The sequence below is a fragment of the Aulostomus chinensis genome, chromosome 7, assembly GCF_037954235.1.
Source record: "Aulostomus chinensis isolate RoL2024-O1b breed Wild chromosome 7, RoL_Achi_v1.0, whole genome shotgun sequence".
In the NCBI taxonomy this organism is placed as follows: Eukaryota; Metazoa; Chordata; class Actinopteri; order Syngnathiformes; family Aulostomidae; genus Aulostomus; species Aulostomus chinensis.
In genome coordinates, this window is record NC_141326.1 from 29,278,332 (window position 1) to 29,293,067 (window position 14,736).

The following is a 14,736-nucleotide window of genomic DNA, read 5'->3' on the forward strand; positions in this document are numbered from 1 at the left end:
CATTTGTTGGTGTAGCCAAAAAGCCTTGTTACTTTCATCGAGTCACCTAATTATTCCTCTGGAGGTCCAATTAGCCCGCCCGTGGCTGGGTATGAAGCAAATCGTTGGTCTTGCAAGGAGCCAATGGATTGGCTTTCGTTACAAAAGATGCTAAAAATACATTGCTTTTGACTCTTCATGAAAATGTTAAGCGTAAATCAAGAGTGAAAGTTTTAAGTTTTCTCTCAGTAAACTTTTAATTGTTACGATGATGGCACAAGAAGGTGGTGATTCTTTGGAAGGACAAAGAACTGGAACGACATGCTAAAAACAACACGCTATCTCTTCTTAGCAACTGACTGATGGCAGTTCTGTTGTTTCACACAGACGGACGAGCCACGCCGAGTCCAAAACATTCTTACTCCAGTTCAGTCACAGTTATGTAATAGAAGCCTTTATCATGTGTCCGTAAGCGAATGGGAAGCAGCACGTAACGGCATCGCATGATAGACAAAGACCAACATATCAATTTAATTAATGGCAAAAAGGTAAAAACATCAGTTGAACATTAAAGATAATGTGTTAATATCCATGTTTATTACTGTGTGTGTGATCAGGTCTTTGTAAAACATGTTACACATAAAAAGCCTATTCTTTGTCTTAGATACGACTCCTCTACGGTCTTCTGCAGGTTAACGGTCGGCTCTGGCCGGAACGATGTCCTAGTGCAACCTAAGACGTAGCCAATGAATGTCCATAAACACAGTTTTTTAGGACAAAAGGCAACGATCACGTCTTTCTCAAATGAGGGTCTGACATTCAGGACTTCTATTATCTTATTTGGGGTACTTGTAGCTGCCCAGAAAGGCACATTTTTGGACCTAAGGGGGACCCCCTGGGGTACGCCCCAAGTGTCTTATTGCCAGGCTACACCCCTGCCCTTCATGCGTTAAAAACGTAATGTTTGTGTTCAGGGATGCGTGGAGTTGGGGGTGGGAAGAGGACGATGAAGCGATGAACGTGGGCTCAGAGCACCCGCAAGAACTTCCAGACACTTTAGCTGATCAGTCGATCGGTTCAGGCCTTCTGCTCCTGGCAGGTTGGGTCTTGCAAACAAAAAAATCCAAAAAAGTTAAAAAAAGAAAAGAAAAGTTTTGGTCATTTTCCAATCGTCAGAACCTAAACTGAGATGTGGGCCGTGTGTTTTAACTTCCTCGCTAGCACGTCCACCCATACGCCATGTTTATGAGTTTGAGTCCAGGATGGGATGTTGCTGGTCCACACGGTGCTGGTCAGAAAGCCACCGGGAACTGAAGATCATCTGATGTCCTCTGTGGAGGCAGAAGTATCTACTCATTCATGCATCAATGGCCATAAGGCATATCATGATTATTGTTGTTGTTGTTGTTGTTGTTGTTGTTGTTGTGCAACATCTGACATTATTGCCAAGCCCATCGAGATGATTTATGAGTGCATCAAACACCAATAAACCCCATCTGTGTTCTTCGGATTTCTTTGTTCCTTCCTTTGAATTCCAAGTAAGTAGACACAAGTTGAACTGACCAGTCTGGGTTCCTGGAGGCTCTGATCTGAGGGGCGTATTTGGAGAAGAGCTCAGAGGACGCGATGAAGAAAGAAACGAGTTCCACCGATGACACAACTGGCGGAGAACAGGAGGTCAACGAGACACGAGCGATCACAAACAAAAGGCAGGACAACGAGGAAGAGGAAGTAAGCCCAGAGGAGACACCAGAGTGAAGTGCATTTCAAAATAAAACAGGAACTAAAACAGCATGACGAGTGAGAACAAACAGACTCATTGAGGCAAAATTAAAAGAAAAATCAAAAGACCGAAGTACAAACTGAAAATGTGATGATCAAAACAAATCCAGAGCTCAAAATCAGTCAAGGCGCCAAAAGGGACTGTGAAATCAGCTGAAATGGGTTTCGCAAGATTAAAACTACGATTGGAAGGTCGTGTTGCAATCCTTTGATATGCTGACATGAAATCCAAAAATTATTATTTTGGCTTTTCTTCCTTGCGACTGCAACTCCCTTTTTTTCCAACTCAAAAACATTTCAATCGTCTCCCTGCTCCCAATATTATTAGTTTATTTCTGAGGTATTAATCTGTTGAAGGAGTCATAAAAGTTTTAAGCCTGAGTTTTGAATTTGGTTTTACATTTTGAACCTTTAATGAATGCAGGTTTGCAGGCTGCTCTGTCAGAGCTGAGGGTGGCGCATCCAGCTGAGGCGGTCCGTGTAGCCCAGCAGCTCAAAGCGGGAAAGATTCCAACTCTTGGTCTCATCTTTGCTGCAAGTAGAACATTTGTTCAGGGCCCTGGCTTCTGAACAACCTCAGCAGCTTGTTAATAGCAGCTCCTTTAATTTAGCAACTTTCACTTCATTACCCAAATCCCTTCATTTTACTTTTGTCTGCCTGGTAGTTTACAGATGTAGAGGAGTGTCATCCTGGTGGGAAAACTGGGAAAGTTCTGCATGTGTCATCATCATGGAACATCTACCTCGAAACCCCTGAAACAGTCTGAGCTGGAAAAAGCAAAGGCATTAAGAAGTTGAGCGCAGCGTGATTGCGCTCTTCTCTGGCAGCACGAGGACGATCGGAAATAATGATGGTGGGGTTGGAGGGTTCTGAGGAATCTGCATCACCCCACCAGTGCCCCCCCCCCCCCATCTCTTGTTTTTCTACTGTTATAAGACAATTATTTATAGAAACATTTCATCTCGAGCTGAGCACATAAATATCGTTGACTGCTGCTGGGTCGTTTGACCCCGGACTGAGGGCTGATTGAAGCTGCACTCACTGCAGAAAAGCAGGTTTAATGTTGGGTTTATGGCCCGTGGGAATGGGGCTTTAGTTAGTATTATAGTATTTGAGATTTATATATATATATATATATATATATATATATATATATATACACTAGAGTAATGCAGTATTAGAAAGTTACTTTACTGAAGCAGCATCTCAAGAAAATAGCCGCAATGCTTGAGTTCTTTCTCTACTTTGTTCTTGTCCTTAGAATGAAGTGCTACTGTCTTTTCTGCTGTTAATAACTTTAAATGCACTCTAAATATGTTGCTCATATTTTATTTCTATGTCCTGTGCAGCGCCCTGTAACGTCTTGTGATGGTGCTCCATCAACAAACGTGCTTCGGTCGTCTCCTGCCTCTTTTCCCTGGTCCAGCATGATTGAAGGAGCCGGTAACACTCACTAAGTAGGCCGGTGTAAGATATTAATCCCCTCACAGAAATAATTTAGTCCCAAATTCTCACACACTTTTCATGCCTCATTCAGCCTCTCCTCTTCTTGTTTGTACAGCGTCAGGGTGTGATATTTCCATAATGACTTCCTTTTGCAGATGAATGCACACTTGCAAGTCAGCTCCATTACTTTCCCGACATGCGCAACATGCATCAAAACAGCCGGCGTCAGGTCGCATGAATGCAAATCACATCTGTAGTCGCCATTTAATTTGAAATCTTTTCATTTGGACATCTGCGACTGTGTTCATCAGTTTTCCCTTTGACTTTACACATGCTGCATGGACTGAATGAGCAAAAAATGTTTTCAAAAATGTTATTTTATGATTATGGCCGTTCCTCTTGGAGTGATGGGAATTCCAGCTCTTTTTAACGAGCCTCAGCTCAGCAACAACATCCAGCTCTTGAAGGCCCTCGGATGGAGGCTTCTGAAATTAATTTATCATCATCCAAGTTCTGATTCTCTCCATCTTGACCCGTCTCCTCCTGATGGTGTGATCTCTATCTGACGTCACATCTGATTGGCCGCGCGCTGAAGAGATCCTGCTATGATCCTCTCTCATATTCAGCTTTTTAAAAAAGTAAAAGAAGCAGTTCAGCTCTCCCATGGGAGCCGGCTTCCATCGTTCATTTAAATGAATCGGCTATACGAACCAGCTCGTTCAAGACTGACACATCACTGTTCTCCCACCAATAACGTCTGAATCGCCTCTCTAACTGGACTCTCCCTCCATCAGCTGACGTACCCGAGCGGCTGTAATATCACTAAAGACCTTCTTAAAGCGTGGAGCGGTGGCAGCGGTCTGGTTAATATTCCCACAGAGACGTCCTTTAAAGATGTGATAAATGATAGCGAACGCTGTGTGTGACAACTGCGATTAGCCAACATTCATCAACAGGAGCCAACCACTCCCCTAGAAATGACTTTCAGGAAACACACCCCCTGTTATAATAAATGTAACCATCTCGGATAATAATTCACAAGGAACGGTAAAAAAAAAAAAGAAAAACGAGAGTGTAAATGAGTGGCTGGAAGCCGAGTCTGCTAACAGGGACAAATGATGAAGTAACGATTCGTCCTGATGGAGGAATATTCATCTGCTCAGTTGGACTGAACTAACAGGAAATAAAACAACTTCATGAATATGAATCAGGTCAAGTGATTCTGTAGAAACCCTGCTGCTGACGTCGGGCCCAGGCCTCCTCTTATGAACACTGAAACACACCAGACATAAAAGTTCCAATGTTGGTGAAAATTGACAGCACTTGCTGAAAGAGCCAGACACGTAGAACTAGCTCAGGGCTCAGTTAGCCGTCAGTCTTCATTAGCTTCGAGCTAAATTGATTAAAAGTATGAAGAAAATCCCAAATATTTGGAGACTTTATGATAGGAAACACTGACGTCCCCGAGTAGAGAGAAGGGCTTCTGGTTTCTGGAGCTTCTTCTTCACTTGTTCTTGGATGTGCAGAGTCCATCACATGACGGACGCGTGACGGCTGCGACAGCAGGACTGAGAGAGAAATACTTCATCAAGTCCAAAAATCATCTCAGAGTTTTCAGTCTTGGATTGTGTTTTCTGAATTTTATTTTTCCTGACCTGAAAGCAAAAATTCTGAATTTCTTCAAACGTGGCCCAAACTGAGACTCGCTGATTGAGAAGTAAATGGTCAGAGTCCCTCTTTGTTGACGTGAAGGAGCCCACAGGCTTGTCAGGTCATCGCAGTGGGAAGTCAGCAGCATTTTAGCAGTGACGACAGTTCAGTTCCAAGGAAGTTTTACTCTTTGTCATCAAACTCATTAACTGGGCTAAAAACATGTTTGCGTGGGCGTGGGGAGTTTGTCAGTGGCGTCTGTGGGTACTTGTACTTGCTGGACAGCGTAGAGGCCGCGTGCTTGCTACAAGGACATGTTGTGTGGTCACATGATGCTTGTGAGGCCCGAAAGGCTGCAAGGACATTTTAACGGCGCTTGACGTTTCAGGCTGGTGAAGACTTCACTCGATGAAAGCGTGCGTTCCTGGAGAACATGCTGGTGGGAGGAAGCCGGCGTTGCAAGGACATTTTACTTGTGAAGACATGTTGGGTTTTTCAAGTGAGGAAGAAAACAACAACAACAACAACAACAACAAAAACAAGCTTCCCAAAGTCAGAGTGTGATGTTGCCACGTTGAGACGAAGTGTTTCACAGCTCCAACTGTGTTTTAGCATTTTTAATAAAGCCAAGAGAAATGAGACTCAGAATGAAACGCTTGCCACCTCCGGCCCGCGGGTGAAGACACTTGTGTTCTGTTCCAGCGTCTCAGCCTCTGAAGGTTTTTGCTCATTTTAATGTCACTCAGAGCCTGACTGAGGCTTAATGAATGGCTGTAATTAGTGTTTGTTAAGAAGAATGTGCATTAGCATAGCAGCCATTAATGAGAGGCACCGTCACAGACATCTAATCAGCAGGATAAACAGACCAGGGGAAATCATTACTCGCTGAATAAAAACATGTCTCGTGCGTTCCGACTCTGATGGTTGGCGAATCCTCTGAATTCTCTTTTGTTTCTCCTTGTCGGTCTTCAGTCCAACATGTTTCTGGACCGGTACCAGGTCAGGGTTGCTGGCGCTGAGCGGCTGAGGGATGGAGCTGTGGCGTGGTGAAGCTCTCATCAGAGCAAAGGTGTGAGTGTGTGAGCCAGTTTCACGTGCCTGCAACCACCCGGAGCAGAACTTCACCCAAAACCTGAAAGTACCTGAGCTCACAAAGCCTTTTTGTCCTCCTGCATGACTTTTTTTGTGACTCCAGAGTGTAAAAACCTTTCAACCTGTCCACAGACGTCCGTTTACAAGCTCTCGGGAGCAGCAGCCGGTGGGATCCAGGTCCTCGTCTCCCGGCTCAAGACGAACTCCAGCACTTGAAGGGGAAACCTCTTCATGAGCTCAATACACAGATTTGTGAATACTTGAAAGGTAAAATAAGGAAATTTATTCAAGTCTTAAAGTATCCGTTTAAATGCAGTCCCCCTTCATGAGGCTCCTCCATAAAGTCTTTATCTTATGAATGTTTACAGTTATTCATAAATGATAAGCGTATTAATAAGCTGGGTGTTGAATGTGATGTCCCCCTGGTGGATCCGTGTCTGTGTACGTTCAGTAATGACAGATCATTTCGCTCCTGATCTGATTTCTCAAAGTGGAAAACGACAGCGACGCTGTGGGTGGAGGTTCTCAGTCCTCAGGTCCTGGTCCTGCTGAGTCGTGGTCAACTGGACTGTTTCAGGCTCCATGAAGAGGAGGGGCCGCCTCCTCTGTTTGGTGGTGGTGATTGGATGAGAGGAGAAACGTCCTCAAGGAAACTGAAAGGGTGATGCTGAGAATTCCCGCTGTCAAAGCCACTCGGAGCCGCTGGATTCCTGTCAGGCTCTGACGTCCGGTGACTGAGAGCCGAGCGGAGCGTTAATCTGCTGCTGCAGTCGCCTCAGTTCATCATTTCAGCCTGCGAATAAGTCGATATTATACTCTTGAGTAAAAATATCAAGTGATTCACACTCGATAAAGAAGACATTAACAGATTTTTCTGTTGTAGCTTTCTTTGTTTTTAACCTTAAAGAAAAATACCAGGAAACAGGCACTTCCAGAGGAGGAGGCCGCCTGAGCCTCTGGTTGGACTTCTCAGCTTGTCTTCATAAATACTGAAGCAGGATTGACGCCAACAATGTGAGCTGAAAACATTCCCAGTGTCAAACATTAGCATACTAATTAAAATACCGGAGTATCCCACAGCATGCAGATCCTCCCACTCACTTACACGGCTCCCTCTGGTCTTTCCCTGACCTCTGACCCCGCCGTGCTGCCACCACGACACTGATTTCATTAATCCTCCGTGCGCTCAAATGTAATTAAGGAGGTGGCAGAGCAGCTGGAGGTGAATATCAATCACTGAGGTGATGACGACGTGGGCGGCGGCTCCTCTGTCCTCCTCCATGTTCAGATGTGTCTGTCAAGCGCAGAGCAGCGGCAGCAGAGGCGTCGGTGATATTAATATTAACGCCGGCGCTCGCTCCCCCAAAACGAACTGTCGACCAAATCGGAGCTGATTTCATGACGTGGACTTTAATTATTTGTGAGCATTTACGACTAAGAGAGGCTCCGCTGTTCCGTTTATGGTGGCAGAAGCGGCGAAAGCAAATTTATTTAAGTGCTTTTAATACTGAAGTTTGTTAGTTACGAGTCGACAAAACGAGCATCGAGGAAAAGAGTGAAGACGGAGCTCAGAGAGGCGGAGCAACTGAGGTTGTGAGGGGGTGGAGGCAGGTTGTTGTCACTCACCCTTACACCTACAAAACAGTGCACTTCAATGTGCGTGGAACCCATTGAGTCAGCCGCCACGGCGAAATGTTCAGCTCCTTTCAGTTCTGTCATTTCAACCTGAACGTCATCGCTCCCAAAGCCGAACCAAGTGGTCGTTGTGCTGAAACCCGTCCAGACGTCAACAACGGCAGTGGAAGAGGCTTTTAATAAAAAGCATTTTCACATCATCAAAAAAGAAAAAAAAGCATATTTTTTCAATCATTCTGTCACTGTTCTTCTTTACTCATTCATCCATCCATTCATGCATGAATCCAGTAAATACATGAAAACCAGATTTGTACATTTTTGCCACTGTGCCTCCCGGTGGTTGAGAAAAGGGGACCTCAAGCTCAAATATGTCAACCTCGCTTCTGCAAAAACACCAAAAAAAAAGGCAAAACGGACGGTTTCTCTTTCCACGGCCGGAGAACATCGGGAAACCACAGATTTTTTTTCGTAGCGGTGGCCGAAATGAGCGAAGAGAAGCTTCTGCAGCGCCACCTGAGAGTGGCGCCTCACCTCTGAATCTTCTCCGCTTAAACCTTCGCCCACATGAAAGTGATATTTTGGACAGATTGTGGACATCGCCTGGCTTGGTTGGGCCTCAGAGGGACACAGCGACAGCTTCATCTGACTTCATACGGCTCCGTGTTAAAAAGACAGGAGGAAAAAAAAACACTCTTTGTTTCCTCCAATTACCCGCTGGCATGGCATCAGTCTCTGTTTCTCAATGGCCGAGCAGCGGTACATCCTCTTCTCCTGGCACCTTTTGGGAAATTAATTCATTTTTTTGCTAAAGTGTCTTAATAATTACAGTGACATTGAGGTTAATTGCCTAATCTCTATTGCCATGGAGGCATCCTGTTGAAATCCCCACACAATCTGTTCCAGAAACAGCAGCCAGAAGATCCTCTGCTACCAGAGGGGACACTCTGACCTAAATAAAGTTTTTCCTTTCAAAAAAAAAAAAAAAATCGGGTAGGTAGGCAGGGGACGGGGAGCTCAGGTACGCTGTCGACTGTCATTAATTTCCCACTTTGATTTAACACTGGAAACGTGTTCTGGAGCAGAGGGAGGGAGGGAGGCCGCCCGGAGTTTCTAAAATATGGAGGCGCTTTTAACAATGTCAAGCAAGGACGCCTGTTTGGAGGCGCCGCCATTTGTTTTTGCAGCTAAAAGCTGATGTTCCTTTAGCGTGATGTTTTAGATTTTTTGATCATGATCTCGCCACAAGGAATAGACAGAGGCAGCCATATTCCAGGAGTTGTCAGTTTATGGTTCTTGTTCATCCAACAGCATCACAACAAACACCCAACATGGCGGCGTCTCCAGTGAGAGGCGAGAAATGCTGGCATAAATAACAGACTTCATCGTTAATTTAGGTTGAACTCAGCAGTGCTGGTGATTGTGGGATCAGCTGAGGTTCATCGCTTGGTAAATTCGTGTTCGCCTTCTGGCTACGTCGTTAGCTAACTGTCAGGACTTGAAGCTCTTGATGCCATGTCTTTTTTATGAGGCTGTTCGCCTCGTTTCTGTTTCCTGACAGCAGAAACCGAGTAGGTTTTCTGAGGCGACCATGTTTGTTGACGTTATGGGAACTTTACTGGAAAGTAAAAACATTCCAGAAGGGAGTTTGTCACTTCCCAGCTGCGCTGAAAACTTCTAAATCGCTGCCAAATCATTTTCAACTGAACTTTCCTCCCATTTTCTGTTCAATTAAAAAAAGGCCAATGCACACCGGTGCTCTTCATTACATATTCAGATGACAGGTCAATATGTCACACACACACACACACACACACACACACACACAGGGGGCGGGGCCAGCCTGTCACAGAGGCACTGAAGCTCAGCCGCTGATGAATGTCGACCTGCATCCGGAGGTGATGGATGTTGGTGTCACGGCGAGCAGCAGACTTGCGGCTGGAGAGAGGGAGGGGCTCCATCCAGGTATGCTGACAAGAAATCCCCCCGCCCCTCCCCTCGAGACGGACCAGAGGCCGTGTCCCCGACCGGAGCGAAAGGTCAGTAATCTGTGATTAATAAAAGCCAACTGCAAAGGACAGACACTGAACTGACACACACACACAGACACACACACACACACAACTGACTGTACACTTGTGAGGACACAATATGTCCCCCCAGCCACTAACTCTCACTTTTCCGAATTGTCCTCACTAATCAAGATGTCCTAAATAAAAATGTCTGTGCTTGCAAAATGTACCTCCAACTTCCCCACTATGTTTCCTCTTTACAAACTTTTTTTTTAACCAGTTAACCACATAGAGGCCCCGCCCACCCCACCCCCATTGTGAAGACTTTCGCCTTCTGACTTGGCAGTTGAGCAAAAATCAGCACCACAACACGTGGATCTGGTAGCAGAAGACCAGAAGCGTTCAAAGTTTGTTGACGTTGTTGTACTCCAATCTTCATATCAGTATTCAGGGAAGGACTTCGAAGCTGTCATGTTGTTGCACTAAAACCAAGTGGCTCTGACAGCCGGAGCGTGATGTCATCACCAGCTAACGCTTGCTTACAGTCACTGGCATTTCATTTCTCACAGCCAATCAGCCGGCCCCTCACGTGCCGACGCTGCGGCGATCTGGATGTCAGTGTCACGCGGTCGACACCCGCGCTGACGGGCCATTTATCTCTGTTTGAGAGCGGCGGCTGTAACGGTGCCGTCGGCCCCTTCAGCGCTTCAACGGTGAACAAACAGCTTTTGAGAATGAAAACTTTCAGCCAAACGTCTGCTGTCCTCAGGGGCAAACAAGGCATTTAATTTCGTGTTTAATAGGTTGTCATAACATGGCAGACAGTGTGTGAGAGTGATTGAACAAACCATTAGCTCCCCCCTGCTGGGCTGCTGGTCGCGGGGTCTCACACTGAGGCGGACCCATGAATACTGAGTGTGACTTTGAATAGAACAGCAGTGTGTCACACCTGCACCAGGAGAGAGAGTCAGCAGTCCGAGTGCATGGAGCCTCTTTATGAATCTCTGCGCTACAAACCCCGCTGAAATTCCGTCTCCCTACTTTGAACGTCGCTGAATCCTCCAGTTACGAATGTCTGACTTGTTCTCCGGACCACAACGAGCGGCCTCTCGCACAACAGCGCACTTTTCCACCACGGCCGCGCTCTTCTCTTGGCACCAACTGAAGGACATCGATACGAACGAGGAGCCACTGACATCAGATCAGCTGATGCTGAGTCCAAAAAAACAAAACAAAAAACAAAGCAGCCTTAATTGTGCGCGTGAGCTGGAGGTCGACTGTGCAACCGTCATTCTTGTTTATTTACTTAAGGGATCGCGTGACAGATACGGCCATCCCAGTTAAGGAAGAGGATACTTTGTACCGCATGAGCAACCGGCTGATTTCCATCTGCAGCCCCCCCCCCACTACACGCCACATGCGTGACCACGTCAGCGTCAGGGAGAACATGCTACCAACATATCACACCTCTAAACAGACTATGAATCTTTGTTGTTGAGTTTTAATTTGGGGGTTAAAATGTCTTCCATCTGCAGCTCCCCTGCAGCTGTCTGTCACCCTGCGAGGGTGACACCTATACTACGGGCCTCATACCCTTCAAACCAACAACTGTCCCGGCAGCGAGCGGCGATCGCTGACTGGCTCGTTCTTACAAATTAGCAGTGACCGCGAGGGCGACCGACAAGGGCGCCCGCGATTGATTGCCCCCATATTTACTTACATAACCCGATCATGAGCTCAGAAGATGAATTACATCACAAAGTGTTTCAGACAAGCCTGCTGGATTTTAATTTATACGTTTCTGATCCATGTATTTATGACTGTGGAGTGATGAGGTGGCAGCGGAGAACAAGAGCAGGAAACATGGAGGAGAATGTAAAAGTGGAGTAATGAGGGCGGAGGACAAGTTATCACCCGACTCAATCTGGGGAATTCTGCTGTTCTCAAACCACAATCAGGTCAAAGTGCAACGGCCTGAAATATGAAGTCAACCACAAAGAACCGCTGAGATGTGACCAGGGAGCCTCCTCCTACAGTGCACAGTCTGACGTTCATGAAGCTCCACTTTAGCTTAGAAAGTCTGTTCCAAACACTCAGAAAGATGTGCTGATCTCACAGAGATGTTTTTAGCTCCTGCAGTCACGCTTTGTGACTCCTCGATGGCGCTAGAATGATGGCAAACGTTTCAGATTTGAAGCTAAGCCGATAACAATTGTTGTTTTAAGTCCAAGATTTACAGAAATTCTGTGTTTTGATTGAATGCAATAAATAAATTTTTCAACTTTGTGTTTAAGGCTGCACGGTGGAGCAGTGGTCCTCACGGTGGCCCCCCAGCAAGAAGGTTGTGGGTGGAGCAGTGGTCCTCCCTGTGGCCCCCAGCAAGAAGGTTGTGGGTGGAGCCCCGGCTGCAGCACGGGGTCTTTCTGGGTGAGTCTCCATGTTCTCCCTGTTCCTGCTGGGTTCTCTCTGGTACTCCAGCTTCCTCCACAGTCCAAAGACATCAAGAGGGACCAGGTTAATCCAGACTCTAAATTGACCGTAGGCGTGGCTGGGAGAGCCAATGGTTGTCTGTCTCTATGTGTTGGCCCTGCCATGGACTGGTGACCTGTCCAGGGGGAAGGCTGCTGGGATAGGCTCCACCCCCCCCCACCACCCTTCATGTAGGAATAAGTGGAAGACGACGATGGATGGAACTTTGTGTTTTATATCACAAGGTATATATAAGAATGTATAAAGCAGAGGTGATTATTTGCCAATGCTAAACCAAATCAGCAGCTACTTTAACGGCCTGCTTCAGTCCATTGACAGGTTGGAAAAAAAGCTTCATGAGCTTTGCTGTCTGACTGGAGGCCTCAGATTAAAGACCAGATTTACTAATCCTGCCTCTGCTGATTCAGCCTGGACGGAGGTTCGTTCTTTGGTGCTGACACGCAGAGACAAAGGGACAGCGCCCAGACAGCAGCTTCTCTCTTTGGCCTGAGGACAGCAATGCGATCCGCCTCCCCATCAGAGGGTAATGAAAGGCTCGGGTGTGTGTGGAGGACGGCTAACGGACCGTGATATTGGCCTTTAAAGTTTCGTTTCTCGTAGCGTTGCAGGACGAATGAGAGACTTGCAGGTTGGGGAGCCGATGTGTCGGGACGCCATGGTGACGGACAGCTGACTGCCTGCTCTTCACGGTGGGGAATCCCATCAACATGACCTGTCAGAAACTCCTCCGCTAACTCTAATATTGGATGCATTCAATGTGAGGCAGTGAAACTGGTCAGGGGCGTCCTGGGTGGCCACACCCCCAAATTTTACCTGGAAATCCATGAGCGGTAGCATTGTTCCACTTGCTCATTTTGAATTACTGTTTGATCGTGTTTGGCAGGAAAAAAGCAATAACAAGCAAATGGTTTCTCTCCATGTGGGTATCGACTCACATTTGGGCCTTTGTTGTTGATTAATTGGTGACAAGCACAAGGCTCTCCTGCCGGATCAGAACAACGTGCATCTGCCACGTGAGAACGCTCAGATTTGAGCCAAAGGCAACTCGGACAAGTCAACCGGCGTCCTCCACGTGAGTCAGCGCCCATTCAAGCTGCAGAGAATTCGTCTCCTTGCGTTCGCTCCTTGAATCGCCTCTGTTCAACAGCTTTGCCTGGAAAAGTCCCTTCACACACAGCCGACTTTAGAAATGGAGGGTAGAGGTATTAGCTCCTTCTCGCTCCTCCTCTAATAGATTTGTCTCCATCGGGAGTTGAACTCTGGCTTCATCCTCATGGCTCAGACGATTGAAGCTGATAGACTGTATCCCTCCATCCCTTGACCTCCGGAGCCGCCCGCTCAATCACCACCAGCTCGGGACGGGGAGGAGGGACGTGGAGGTGGAGGTCAGAAAAGCATTTATCTGTCAGTCAGTCAGCGTTAGCGGAGAGAAGACGAAATAAAGTCACACACATTCCTCCTGAATCATCGCAGGTAACAAATCAGCTTTTTTAGTACGTGACACATCCTGCAGATTAAATGACCAAACGCGCGGCGCGTCCCTGAGCTGAGCAGCGGCCCAATCAGCATCAGGCCCAGCGAGAAGAAAATGCTTTGCACTTTGTGTCCAGTTGTTGCCGTGTTATTCCTCCACAATACTTCTCTCCAGCCTGAAGGCCGTCAATGCAGCCGTCAGTGGAGCGGTGGTTGTGCTGTCTCAGCATAATTAGGAGACCAGGATCTGCAAAAATGGCACATTCCAAGAAATGCCCTCATCCAGAGAGGACGGCTTGTTTACGCGTCTCATTCAAACGTTTCCTGTCATGTGATAAATTGGAACCTCCGTACTTGACTGGTTTCCCGTAACTGAAGTTTATTTTTCCTGGCTTTGTGGCCTTGTTCAGATAAACGGTGCAGTGCAGTGGCAGAAAGAGCAGAGGATGGAGCACCGGTGGCAGAGGGGAACCTGTTCACTCACAGCGCCAACAAGGTAGTCAGAGACGTCTTCCAACGTGACAGAACGTGATGTACAGGCTGTGTGTGTGTGTGTGTGTGTGTGTGTGTGTGTGTGTGTGTGTGTGTTTGTGTGTGTGTGCTGCGTGATCGTTTTACCCTGTTTACCAGACGTTTAGGCTACCTCAAATACCAGAAAAGAATGGAACGTCTCTCAGTGTCACTGTTCTTGGAATTTGACCAAATGTGGGTGGGCATCTCTGCACTGTGTGTGTGTGTGTGTGTGTGTGTGTGTGTGATGTACTTGGCTCCGTTCCCAATATTCCAGATGTTTCCCGTTGGTTCGGTGGGCTGACGTTCTAGTTATCGTGACTTAACTCTCGTTCTCCTGCAGTAGCAAAGCAAGTGAATCAGCTCTGCATGCATCCTGTTAGAAAATATGCAGACATGTTTATGTTTTTTTACATTTATGTTTTATTATCATGAAGTTTTAGCCTGGTGTAGAATTGCATGATAGTGTTGTGACCTTTATACTAAAGAAATGAAGTTTGTGCAGGAAGCACCAAGCTGTGCTGTCACTCCTCAGATAGGAAGAGTTTGGGAAAGGCCTTGGACTGTGAGGAGTCAGCGTCCCTACGCTCCCCCACAACTGTCCTTGAAAGAAGAAGGAGGAACAAGACGTGGTGGGCACCTGCTGAGAAGAGGAACTTATATGTTGGG

The 14,736-nt window shown here is 46.7% G+C and overlaps 1 long non-coding RNA gene across 1 annotated transcript; it reads left to right on the plus strand.

Annotated features, from left to right (window-relative positions):
* Positions 1 to 12,628: 12,628 nt before the first annotated feature.
* LOC147259415 (uncharacterized) lies at positions 12,629 to 14,736 on the plus strand. The gene is made up of 3 exons (XR_015116862.1): positions 12,629 to 12,773; positions 13,968 to 14,053; positions 14,603 to 14,736. It is a non-coding gene; the product is annotated as an uncharacterized LOC147259415 (long non-coding RNA).